This window comes from Misgurnus anguillicaudatus, chromosome 3 (assembly GCF_027580225.2).
Source record: "Misgurnus anguillicaudatus chromosome 3, ASM2758022v2, whole genome shotgun sequence".
Taxonomy (NCBI): domain Eukaryota; kingdom Metazoa; phylum Chordata; class Actinopteri; order Cypriniformes; family Cobitidae; genus Misgurnus; species Misgurnus anguillicaudatus.
Genome location: NC_073339.2, coordinates 27,901,013 through 27,915,191, shown reverse-complemented (window position 1 = coordinate 27,915,191; position 14,179 = coordinate 27,901,013). Strand labels below are relative to the sequence as shown.

Here is a 14,179-nt window from a genome sequence, read left to right as displayed (position 1 = left end):
TAGACATTTATCTTTTGTTTGTCTGAAAATTACTTATTAAGTACAGTTAATTTTTCTGACGTGTTTCTGAGGACTTTACTTTTTTGCGAAAAGCACAACATTCTGTTTTTATTGGGAATGGACACACAAAAAAATAGACACTTTTAATATTTTAAATGATGTTTAAATCAAATATTTATGTCCAATCTCAGCAGATTAATCTAAGCCTCTTTGCGGAGTGATTTAAAAAGAGGTTACGGCGCCCGCACTGCCATCGACTCCAGGGAGTTAATGGGGTCCGAGGCACCATGTAATGTTTGTGCTGGCCAAGCTGAGGGAGTTCTGTCACTCCCTTAAGGCTGAATACAGCAGAGGTGGCAGTAATTGTCGAGTTCAGACTGCACGATTTTAGCCCTGATTTTGACACGCCGACAGGTTTTGAGAAATCGCCAACAAATGCCCGAAATCACAGACAAATTGATGCTCATGCACACGAGTGACAATCACACAAAGTGATTTATCAAAAACGTGATTTGAGAGAATCGCAGACGAGTCGGCGACACCCGTGAAATATCTGGTATGATAAATATCTGATTCTGAACCTGTCGGCGATTCAAAATCATGCCGTGTGAAATGTGTTTTGACTGAAAATAACATCGGCATTGACTTACAGCCAATGAGAGAGCAACATACAGGGCAGCTGGAAGTTCGTGGAGGAGTCTCCCAACCATTTCCTCCCTCATAATCTTTATTTATTTTTCTCTCAACCATTTCCTCCTTCATAATCTTTATTTATTGTTCTTCTTTCTGCTGCAAATGAGCGCACATGCATTTTTTTCATAATAATCCCAGTCTCACATGAGAATGTTTCCTTCGCATCACTTCCCGTGTGTGTTTGGTTGTGAGGCGTAGTTTGCGGACCGGGACAAAGTTGTCGGAAAAGTCATGGAGTTTGAAACCCCCTGTCGCCAATCCATCATGCAGTCTGAAAACTGCAGCGACTGAATGCTACCCCAGAAGTCGTAGCTTGGGTCAAGCACTGGCAAGTCATACAAATTTTAATGATTTAACTGAATTTATATATTTTAAAAAAGTTAAATCTACAGTGGTTATGGACTAAGAGAGTTTTTAAAGGGCAGTGAATCAAAAAATCTATTTTAAAGGAATAGTCTACCCTTTTGCCATATTAAACTATGTTACCTCAACCTAGACGAATTAATAAATACCTATCTTTTTTCAATGCGTGCACTGTACAGCGCGTTGTGAATGTGTTAGCATTTAGCCTAGCCCCATTCATTCCTATGGTACCAAAAAAAAGTTTTATTTTGTGGCACCATACTTACTGGTATAACTCCTCATGTAACAGTCTTTAAATAGGGAAAACACGGAAGTGTTTGGTGGCTTCCCTGTTTGGTCATCAGCAGGTCATCATACTTAAATGAACATCCTGCAAGCTTCAGAAGTAAAACTTTTCCTTTTAACATTTAAAAAACGAATTTAACACCTCCTTCAAACCCAAAAGGCAACAACTTTTGTAGCCCCACCCACAGCTTCGTGTGACACACGTGTGGGCCAGGGACAAAGCAAACGTATGCAGTGTCTCAACAATAAGTAAACATGTTTTTATAGATTGCCAAATGTAACCAAAATGACTTTTAAATACATTTTTCCTGAGAGACTTTTATTTTGACGCAGTGATCTGTTATAAGTACCCATGAGTGTTCGGTAGTGGAAGGTCGCTGTATAACCTTCCTTCGGAAACTAACATTAGGAATGCATGTTTGAAGTTTGTTTTTAAGAAGTTCCAGCTCGTTTGGGTAGTGCTTGTGTACTGCGGATTAATTTGTAAAGAAGCCACAAGTCCATGCTGGATTTGCAGAGAGACTGTGATTAAAGGCACTATTAATATTTGATCTGACAGGAATGGGACAGCAGTACTATGTGAGTAAAACATTTTAGTAAGTTACTATGTTTCACTATTGCTTTTTTAGAGATCGCTTGATATGTCCTGATTGAGTTTAACATCTGTGTCTAAACACGTATGTTTAAAGGGGACATTCCACAAGAAGTTTTTAAGATATTAAAATAAATCTTTGATGTCCCCAGAGTACATATGTGAAGTTTTAGCTCAAAATACCATATAAGGAATTTATTGTGGCATGTTAAAATAGGCACTTTATTAGCCTGGGTCCCAGCCGATCTTAGCCCCTCCCACAACATTTTAAAAGACGGGAAGATCCGTCTGGGGTTTCTCCGTTGAGGAGCTACTATGCGAGACCCAAAGCTGGTCGACCAATCAAATTGTCAGGGCGGGCTTTATACGATGATGGACAGATGATCAACAGTAACGTAATCAACCATGTCACCAAAGAGCGCGTGTGTTGAATCTATTTACAACGAAATGCGCTGCTGTAGAATTCAGATGTGTGGACTCTGACATTGAGTCTGTTCTAAAAGATATCGACAGAGCTTTTTGTCTGTAAAATGTGTGCATCAGGATAGTACCAACTTTATTTTGAGCCAGGATCAGAGTGCCACATACTGCATAATAGTGGAAATATGGATTGATGTAAAAACTTGTCTTTGTCAGCTAGAATACTCGTCAATGGCAGGGAAAAAGTTAATTAAATGGCTTCTGTTTCATTCTGCTTCATCAGAAATTGTCATAAAACCATTGATCATAACAAGCTTACAGTTATTAATATTACTTTTAGCATTCAAGGCAGTCCTGGGATAACCTATTCTATTGCTAGCATATAACTAGACCAGGGGTGTCCAGACTTTTTTGTGTGGTGATCTACTTTTAAAATGATAAAGCCGACAAGATCTACTTGCTAAAAAATACAGTTACATTTTTTAATGACAATTTAAAAGTGTATTAGGACTATACTGTATATCTCTACATTGAATTTAAGGCTGTCCCCATTAGGCTACTCCATTCTTTTTGAGGAGTTAAAAAAGTCATTGAGTACATGTCAAGTACTGCTTAAAATAGCGGAGATGCAGTTTAGTGATACAAACTAGAAAAAGACAACATCAGAAGCCTCTCTTTAAAAACGCGGCTTTCTATTACTAGGCAACCACCAAGTCAGCTGTCTTGTCAATCAAATATTGAAGCGTGAGCGCTCTTTTGCTGTTAACTGTCATATTAGCAGAAACTTTAAAAAGAGGACGCTTGCTCTGACCTTGTTTGAGGATGAAAGGTGCACAAACACGCAGGAGAGAGTGAGCGAGTGGAGTCCGGTTCTTCAACGCAACTGTAAACTTCCCTCACCACAACGTAAGGCCCGCCTCTCCCCTCATTCGATTGGACAATGGAAAGAAGTGAATGACGTCGGGCGCTTCTCCGCTCTCAGCGTTCCTTCAAAGGCGCGTCCTGCGGCCGGCAGGAAAAGCAAAAACCGCAAGGCGCTCAGCGCGCATAAACATAGCTTAAACAGCGCGCAAACGCTCCCTGTCCATAGAATATCATTCAAAAAGGTGCCTGCAACTGCCATAAACCGGCATTGCCTTTGCGATCGACGTATTGGACACCCCTGAACTAGACAGTACAAAAGAATGCATGCAGGTAAGAGAAACGGGAAAAGGGCAAATCAAAATGAACAATCAACAAAATTATGAATACACAAATCAAGATCCACACATCAAAAATGCAAATAATATTTGGGTGAGAAATGTTCTCTTTGTATTATTTGAATTTTTCCTTTCCTGCATGTTCTTTACAGCATGACTAGGTTGCTCACATCCAGTCCATGTTCAGTCACGACTGTTAATGCTTATAAGTTAGCACTCTGCCTCTGCTTGGCTGCTGTGTCACGTGGTTAGTTTGTGCCATTGCAGTGCGTTCAGAAACAGATATTTATAAAAAAGTTATTTCGGGTCATTTAACTCAAGTCTGAGTCAAGTCTTGAGTCATGAATGTTTATTAATAATAAACACTATCATTTGAAAGCAAGTCTCAAGTCCTAAAATTTGCGATTAAGTCTGACTTGAGTCAAGTTATATAACTTGAGTCCCCCTTTTTCTGGAAAACAGCATATTACATCAGTCCTCCAACTTTTTCTAGGATCTGTTGTCAGCACCAATGGTATCCAGATAGACTAAGGGAAAGGTAAAGCAGTCAAGTCATTGCCCAAACATACAGTGGCAAGAAAAAGTATGTGAACCCTTAGGAATTGTTACGGGTACAGGCAGGCAAGACAAGGTGCAGATCCAAATGCAGCTTGAGTTTTATTTAAAGGTATTCCATAACACAATCCATAAAACAGGTAGATAAAACAGGTCATACACAGGTAATCCATATATAAAACAAGAAAACAAGGCAGATAAACATGAGGAAACACAGGAAAAACTCAGGAGTAACATTTACAACGACTGTCAAACAGGTACTGAACAAACAGGGTATTTAAACATGATAACAACCGATCACAGAACAGAGACAATGAGTAACTATGACAACAAACAAGAGGTGGTGGGTGAGTCAATGAGTGTTCATGGTAACAAACAAGGGGGCACAGTAACCAATTAACAGGAGGGAATGCAGGCAGACTAAAACCGGGCAGACACAGAGGGGCGGTTTCCCGGACTGGGATTACACTAGTCTTAGAGCTTTTTTTAGAGCTTTCCAAACTGAAAACAACTTGCACTTACATATCTTAAAATACATCAGTGCCGTTTGTTTTGCCTCAAAATGCACACAAGTAATGTTTTTAGTAAGGCATGTTTGTTAAAACTAGTTATATTCCCTAATTAAAATAAGGAATAGTCCTGGATTAAGATAATCCCTGTCCGGGAAACCGCCCCAGAGAGAACTTGTAACAGGTAGGGATTGTGAAATAAAGCTTTGAATAAAGCACCGATACATCCCTTACTGTTTCGAACCATTATTCGCAGCCTCAAAGAGGGTGTCGAAAACAGCACCATCTTTTGGTTAATAAAACATATAGCAGTCGCTTCTGGAAGAAGCTCCGTCAGTGAAGCAACAAGCTGATGAAATTCAGATGAATATTAATATTATGTGTACAAATAAAGCTTAGACCACATGCATGTGAATGGTCAATATAATACATGTATTTACTCATTCAAGTGTGGCAATACATTTCAGTATTAATTAATAAGAGTTAAAGGCTCTCTAAGCGAATTCACGCGTTTTAGACCATAAAACATTTTTCACTATCTGCTTGCTGCCTGTTCGCTGATCAAGCTGTAAAAAACCGCGATCTCTGTAGACAGCCCCGGCTCTACAAACTTCAATATAAACACAGTGGCCAAACCTGCACCACAAAACAAAACAAAGTGTTCCAGCCAATAAATGGCAAGAAGGATTTGGGGGTTGGGTTTGGGCGCGTTCATGAAAGCACGGAAGGTAGGGGGAGGAGTTCACTACGCTCAGTTTGTTTGAAAAACACATTTCAAAAATCAACACACCGATTCGCTTAGAGAGCCTTTAATATTCATAAGATTCAATACTATATTTTATTGAATAATGTTCACACCCACAAGTATGTGTACATACAATACTATCTATAAAGTACACTAGTCAACATTTTAAGTGGATCAAAAAAATGTATCAAAGTTGTCCTGTGACAATAATGGGTATTAATAAAAATTTTAAGACAACTTTTATGAAAGGTTTTGATCCACTTCAAATGTTTACCAGTATATTATGTGGGACAAAAATGTGAATAATGCAAATAACTGATAAAAAACCTCTGGGGTTCGAACATTCTAACACGCAAAGCGTAACTGTGGGTTTACACCAGATGCGAGTTCAACGATTTGCGGGAGAAATGACGGGTTTAAGTAAACATGCTGCACAGTGTTTTGTACATGTGTATGTAAGAGCTTTCTTTGATATTTCAGCGCAATTGATTAAATAAGCTCACGCAACTTCCACACACTCGCAAAATGAAACTAATTAAAGATGCAGAGATCAGCCGCTTTAGTTTTATTTATGAAAGCCTAAAGATAGCGCTGTTCACTGTGTGTTCACACTAGAAGTCAGAAAAGATGTAAAACATTGTGCTCAGTACCTCAAATTAGAGTTGCATGGAGACATTATGTTGTGATTATAGCACAAGAATGTTATTTCTTTACTCAAGTCTTGTCTTAAATAGCCTAAAGTATTTACTACAAAGTAAGAAAAAGTTAATTGTAAGTTTAATGGTTTACAGTAAGGCAAAAATATGTTAAGAGAAAAAATAATTTATGTATATAAAGAAGAAAATTATCTGTATTTGTAATGAATTTATTAATGCAATAAACATGTTTGGACTAGTTTTAGTGTTTATTTTTATGTTTTTACACCACCCAGTAACTGTTGCCACCACACTCTTAAAACAAATGTGTTAAAAACAACACAACATGTGTTATTTTTTACACATGTTCTGAGTGTGCGCAGGGACAACACATGTTGAGTTAAATTTAACACAGAATATGTGTTATAAAATGCAACACAAAAATGTGTTGCTTCAGTAAACACATTAATGTGTAACTTTCTATTAATCTAACACAACTGTGTGTTACAGAGTAATTGTTTAGTTTTAATATTAAAGAGAAACAAAACATATGATTTGTAAACTTTAAATTATGAAATCAAGCAGACAACTATTGAATATTATTCACAAACTATTTATTTGTAAAATAACAAATATTTGACAATTAATGCTTGCATGAAAATATGCTAGTACTTTATGTTGCTAGATGTATGCTAATTTAAATAAATGTTAGTGCAAGTATAATTACTTAAAACATACATTACATTGATACGTTTTAAAACACTATTTATAAAATAATTCATTGAATTTAAAAGCAACTGTGTTAAACATGTTGAATAGAACAATGTCTGAAATCGTTTCCAACATGCAAGTTATCAAAAATGTTTAAATTGTCCTGAAACATTAACATCTTATCTTACATTTAGAAAAATACTTAAAATGAACTTGACAAGTGTATTCAAAGAAATTTCCGTCACAAAACATTTAGGGGCGGTTTCCCGGAAAGGGGATTAGCTTAATCCAGGACTAGGCCTTAGTTTAATTAGGAAATATAACTGGTTTCAACAAAAAACATTACTGGAGTGCATTTTGAGGCAAAACAAAGGGCACTGATATATTTTAAGATATGTCAGTGCAAGTTGTTTTCAGTACCGCACAGGTCAGATTGTCAACATCAGGTGGAAAGGCAAAATAATCATTCATTGCAACAGTTACGTAGTGGCCTCCATGTCCTGAAGAACCGTTGGAAACCAACTGTGGCTGAGCTGATTTCAGACACCCTTTGATCATTTAGTAAGCAAAGACGTCACACTGGTACCAGCCTACACAAATGAAACAATGAACATCATTAAAAAATGTTGTTGCATGAAAATTACTTATTTTATATAAAGTTTAAAGCCTACCAGCATCAAGTCCCACAGGACTGACACACCAGAATTCACACAGCAGAAGATGAACGAGTATCCTTAACATTGTATAACACAGCTCTCATCTGGGTGTAGTAAACATGCAGGTCACATGCAAAATATAAATTATGAGAAAACATTCTTAAAAAAGGATTACTTTTATATCGTACTTTGAATGTTACATTTTAAACGTCATTTTCCAAATTAAACATTTGGAACAGAGATAGGAAATCATACCATTATGTTGACTGTCAGCTTTCTTCAATAAATGTCTGATGTCCATTTTCTTCTCTAAAGATGCTTTTTCCCTGAGCTTCTCAATAATTGTCCCATTCCCATTTCTTCTTTCCCATCGGTAAGTCTGGAAAACTTGATGTCCCCCTTCAGTGAATTTAAAAAGAAATATTAATATTGGAATTATGAAACACTTTGTGTAAAGTTATCTCCAGTTAAAGGCGGAGTGCACAATGTTTGAAAAACGCTTTGGAAAAGGAGACGGGCCAACTACCAAAACACACTTATAGCCAATCAGCAGTAAGCAGCGTGTCTACTAACCGACATCTTTGCCGGGTTGCGTATTTGTGGGGCGGGTCTTTTAAAAGAAGGTCCAGATTCTATTGGGGTAGGGCCGTGTTTGTTTAGGTGATTTCAAATATCAACATTGGCTTTCAAACATTGTGCACTCCGCCTTTAAGTATATTACAAACACTGGCATGTCCAGAAATTGGGGATATTCCTTAAAGATTTCACCAATAATTGGTGATTTTGTCATTACCTGTATCCATCTTCTTTGATGACTGAAGGTTTGGTCAATGGCATTCTTTATTGATGATGTCCTCCCACTTCAACTCTGTTGAAGCTACCGTCTGATGTTCTGTAATCTCATTTTTATAAATCCACTGTGTGATGGCCCATCAAAAAAATAAAAAATAAAATAATGCTCCTATCATGATCATTGCAAAAATAGCACTTTGTTAGAGTCAAGTACAGTTTTTATACACATTGTCAAGTAAGTCATACACATAAATGAAGTATGTAAAAGCATCCTTACAGTACAGGTCCCTCTTTTTGACCAAATGAGACCATAATCCAACAACACAATCTCCTTTGAGAGTGCCAGCTTTTCTTTTTCAGATGGATAGCTGAAAAAGATTACAAACAAACATTGACACAAGAATTGTGATTTACATCTAGTTAAGTATTACTGGGCAGTATTTATAACTCAATAGTGCAAAAACACTTTACAGCTAGTAGCACAAAACTACACCCATCTTATTCACGTAGCACTTTAGCCTAACTGCAAGCAGTGAAAGGTTCGTGAAGTTCGACTCTTTCCATTAGACCACTACTCTCCCAGTAATTAATTGCGTCTTGTCTAACTTTATATTGAACGCGAGCGGCGCGACACGAAAATAAAAAACGGTATTATAAAATGTGGCTGTGCATCATCCAGAATGTACAGCATCAGCGATTAATAATGAGCTTTACCGTCTTTTGTCTCGTCATGCCGCTCACAGGTGTACAGTACGTTAGGTACAGTGATGTGCATACTGTTCCACCATGTGCTTAACCAAATGCGACGAGGCGTTGCGATAATCGAAAGGCATAATTTATAATGACCCGTCCTATAACGTAAAGACATAAACTGAAAAGAAACCCGTTACCGCGTGTCACGTCTATTTAGGACACGGTGTTAACGACTTACGTTACAGTGCTGCAAGCAAGTGTCACACATATTACTAACCCGTAGTCCAATGTGCCTTTCATTAAACAATGACTGTTAACATGAATCTCCAAACGTAACTTTGCAAAACGAGCGAGCATTTAACGTTACCATAATAAAGTTTAAATTAACAGTCTCCTGCACCATTTATAAGTTTCTTACACTATATGAAAAATAGATATCATATTATAACTGTAATTTTTAATTTAATTTCTTACCTGATGCAGACAGTTTGCAGTTTGTTTTTTCAATAAAACAACAAATTCAAAACAGACTGCCAGCCAAGGGTCAATAATAATGATCATGATTTTCATAATAATTAAATAAAAATAACACAAGCAAAAAATACAATTAAAAATACAATAATGCGTAGTTGTCTGTCCATGTGAAACGTCATCAGCAGATTCGTGTGAACTTACGACAGCCACCAATGGAAGAGAGCGCCTGCATAATGTTTGAAATATTACTCTTATTGTGTCACAAAGTGTATGTTCAAAAGCTTTTTAGGCGAGAATGTATGTATGAAAAGTTCAAATTTGCGGTCGGTTTATAAAGAGAGCGTTTATTAAAAAATCTGCCCTGACTTTTTCGGAGTTCTGATCCAGACAACCAACGGGTACTTAGCGCTCATGTACCCCGCCCAACGCAGCTTGATCTCGGCAAGTCCTTCTGAAAATCGCCGCTGGGTGTTATGTGTTAGTAGTGGTTAACAGTGTTATATATATTTTATTTTCGATTCTGTCTTATGGACAATCTTTGGTCTCAAATATATTATCTGTTCCTGGGCAAATCGTTTTGACTAAGGACAAAGTTGCATTGTAAAACTTAACTTTGTGGTGAAGTGCAGACTTATTTGTGCTTTTGACCGAATTTGCTTGTATATTTCCTGTTGCACAAACATCTTATACTTAATAAAAAAGGAATGTGTTATATATGATATTTGGTTTTTATAACAAACAAACGTACAGGATAATCAGTGTCAGTGCACGCTGCCTAAATCACTTTTTTATGAAAACGACAGGATATAGTTTTTTATACAACAGTTCTTTCTGGTTCTCGAATCTGATTGGCTAAGACCTATGCGATATTGTGCTGATATCGGCACTGTAACCGCTTCACCTTTCGTATCATTCCGCCACCTAGTGAATGGAGGTCCTAAGCAGGCTCATCTCTGAATGGAAAAACACAGACGCCCTGTTTTGAATCACTCTCCGTTTGTCTCATTAGTTTACTAGCTCATAAATCAGTCTGTGAATCCCCAATCGGAAGTTATTCCGTCAAAGATCAGCGCTCTTGGATGTTACGTTACAGTTAATGGGAGAAATGTCTTGTCACATCGTGTGGACGATTAACACTTGGAAAGAGGAATATAAACACTCTTTTTTTTCTGGAGCTATATTTCTTATCAGAACGCGAAAACACCGTGGAACTGCAGGTAAGCACCGCAGCTTTGAAATGTGGACATTGATCATTTACTTTACCGTGACCTGACTATTAAAACATGTTATGAGATATCGCCACTGGTATATTTATAAGCAGCATGCAAAAACATATCTCTGACACTTATAAAAAACCGTTTTATATAGTACTGACAAGAACAAAGTTTAATAATAATAATCGAGTGCTCGTATCACGTTAAGAATAAATGAGAAAGCAATAGTAACGTTATACAAGTAGTTTTATTAACTTTTACCTCGCGCCAAAACAATAACAACACAAAAGACACTAAATATGAATTAAAAAACAAGTAATAGTTTGATCATGACACCAAATACTGCTGATTTGATCTCATTTTGACGATCATAAACAAACAAGGCCAACATGAGAGCCAGGGTATCTCTGTCAGAAATGTAGCCCAGAGAGGGCGGTGGTCAGCGGGGCGAGTGAACACTGATGTCCGCTCATGCTTTGGTTCTCATTCGTACCGAATCTCACTAAGCAAACGTTCAAACAGGCGCTATCTTTACTAATCGACTGCAGATTTAAATATAATACATATACATTCTCGACTGAACTAATCTTAAAACTACACTTTGTGACCAAGAAACGGTAATATAAAGTAACGGCTTTTCTGTCCATTGAGTTGTTATGAGCTTCAAAGCAGCCGAAAGTTTTACCTGTCATTCTGGCCGCCCTCAAATCCGTGGCGGAAGAAGTAGTTCTCAAACAAAGAGGCTTTTAAAATAACTCCGTTGTTGTTTTCTAGTTTTCGTTTTTCAAACGTGTGCCATCGAACTGTTGTATAAAAGCAATATCGCTCTCGGAGTCGTGTGATATAGCTCTATATCATCACGGCTGTGATTGCCTCCGGCACTCGGCCTGCGGCCTGGTGCCTCTGGCCTAATCACAGCCGTGATGATATAGAGCTATATCACACTCCTACTCGAGTGATATTGCTTAAATATCACATTTTTTCATGTTACTTCGTTTAAATATAAATCGTCATTAAACTACAATAATTATGCATTTCATTTTATTGTGTACTGGTTAACGTGTTTTACACATTCATTGTGTAAGCAGTTAAGCATAATATTTACACATTATGTGTCAGTTCCAACACAAAAATGTGTTAGAATCCTTTTACACATATTTTGTGTAAATTTTTAACACATCAATTTTAAGAGTGCAGATTGAGGCCCAGCACCACCAGCTGTACAATTTGGTGGCGCCAGTGCCACCTCTGTCAAATATTAGTCCGAAGCCCTGAATAGACAAACCCAATGTGTATAAGCTGACAACACAAATAATTATAGTTTCTTGTATCATTTTTTCTTGTACCCATTAAACATTCACAGTGCTGGAGGAAAATGTAAGTGATTCAGCTGCCACTGGTAGGGGTGGTATGTAAGGTAAAATTCAGGGCTTTTCATGGAGACTAGTTGAAAATGCCAATCTGCTGTTTAGAGAGTGCCTTCTGCTGTTTTGGAATGCATGGTCACATTTGTGAGAAAATCAAGCTAAGAAAATCTCTGCTGCAAGTACATATTTGTTTCACCTCTGCATTTTCTCTCAAATTGCCTTTTGTGTTTGCAAAGCTTTTCAAGTCGAGTTTTCCTTTTGCAAGCAGATTGAGTTTGTTTGCAAACTTGTTGGATTTGTTTGTTTAAATATGGCACAAAATTCACTCCATAGACCAGCGTTGACACTCACTGGTCGCAGACATCCCAAGTCTCCCGGAAGTTCCGGGAGTCTCCCGCATATTCATAACAGCTCCCTGATGCCCACAAATTAGTTACAATCTCCCGGAATCTAGAGCCAGCGAGCAAGAGCGCGCATGCGAGACAGAACTAGGCTCTAACAATGTAGCGCGCCAGGCAGAGAGGGAGGGGGAGACCTTACGTGTGTGTGCCTCATTAGCGCATGTAAGACAGAGAGCATTCTGATTGGCCTGTTTCGGTAAATCAACCAATCAATTGTCAGTCTGGGCGGGCTTTTATCGCTTCTCCCGAACTAAATTATTCATTGTATTTAGAAACAGGAGTGCCAAGGCAGAGGGAGAGTGCCCCAAAGAACACATTTTACACATTTTACACCAGACTACACGAAAGTGTACCACTGTCTTATAAGAGTTAAAAATAACGACAATCTTGCAAGCTGTACAGTTTGCAACAGTGACTTGAGCATTGCCCATGGCGGGTTAAATGATTATAAAAGACATGTTGAGGTGAGTTCAACAAGTTAAATTTCATGTGCATATTTTTCAGGTGTTACAAGTCCTGTCTGTGTCTGCCCTGTTTTAGGGGTGCATCAGAAACCGCATAATTACTGAGTAGGTACTTAATTTCAAGAAGTACCTACTTAACGAGCGCTACAAACAGTACTTACATTCACGTTAGTATGGACATCATCCGCCATGTTGACGTTATCATATGACCTATGACGTAGTATCCACAAGAACCGACAGGATGATGACATCACAATACTGCAATAGCGACTTGAAATCAGACTTCTCCATATGATTTCTGGAATCACTCTCACGGTACTTTGATGTCATCTGCCTGTTGGTTCTTACAGCGGTCCATGAACTCAAACAGGCATGAAAACGTATGCGTTTGTATGAGGGACAGGTGCACTAACACCTGATTGCATTAGTAACTCTTGACAACTCTTTGTACGGTCTATGTCAGTGTTTGCAATGGTTGAAAAGGATGTCTGGACAAAGGAGAAGTCGGGCAGCTGCTAAAAGATCACGCCTTTGGAGAAGACTGTAGCTCACCTCAAATGTTATTCGCAATAATAATGAAAAATGCTGACCAATACTTAAATAAGCAGACTGTAATTTATGCATTGTGAGATGACAGCTGCTTGGCTTGAATACAAACTAGACAAATGCAGGCCATGTGAATCTATACATTTTTAGTGAAGCAATGAAGTTATTTTATTTACTTAAAACAAGAGGAAACATGAATAAATAAATGAATGAATAAAACCATCACAACAAATGAAAACATATGGAAGTGAATACCATAAAAAAAACTTTATTCAAATGTATTTTTCTGACAAACTATCACATATTTCCTGCCATCCCAACACAGCTGTGGCATTCGACAGCTTTATTTTCATGAATCAGCTGAGCACTTTGTGGGATATCCTGGGTCTGTGTGTGAAGTCAGGGTGCTAATGAACAGCCCTGTGTATGGAAATCACCCAATTGGCTGGTCTCCGGTCGATATGTCAATTGCTTTTGCTTTCCCGTGCAATCATGGGAAAGCTGGGACAGATAAGTGTCCATCCGATGCTTGCTTCAGATTCTGGGCGTACTTAGTGGGGCATCTGGGGATTTCTCGCCTACTCATTTTATGAATTCTGAGGATTCGGACATGCTACTCGGTTCGTGTACTGTTTCTCCTACTATACAGTAGGTAAGTAGGCGTTATCGGACAGTACTTAAGTATACGTACCTCCGAATCTCGCGAGAAATAGTCCAAAATCCCGGTAATTCTCACCTACTGTTTTATGTATAGGCTACTGAGGTTTTGGGCATACTACTCATTCGCCTACTGCTTTTGTATGGTAGTACTCGGTTTCGGACGCAGCCTTAGTCTGCCAGTGTTCCCCCTTTTTGATTGTTTGCT

General features: G+C 38.0%; 1 protein-coding gene and 1 long non-coding RNA gene across 8 annotated transcripts in view; one reads left to right on the top strand and one right to left on the bottom strand.

The window, feature by feature from the left end:
• The window catches only part of bnc2 (basonuclin zinc finger protein 2), a 384,791-nt gene that overhangs the window by 64,784 nt on the left and 305,828 nt on the right, over positions 1–14,179 (top strand). The gene's annotated exons all lie outside the window — the stretch shown is intronic.
• Positions 6,652–8,879, bottom strand: LOC141353359 (uncharacterized). 3 transcript variants are annotated; one of them, XR_012360442.1, is made up of 4 exons: positions 8,157–8,879; positions 7,619–7,762; positions 7,379–7,467; positions 6,652–7,297 (listed from the first exon to the last, which is right to left on the bottom strand). It is a non-coding gene; the product is annotated as an uncharacterized lncRNA (long non-coding RNA). The 3 variants fall into 3 exon arrangements; XR_012360440.1 differs by having other exon boundaries at positions 7,379–7,762; positions 8,132–8,879; XR_012360436.1 differs by having other exon boundaries at positions 7,379–7,762.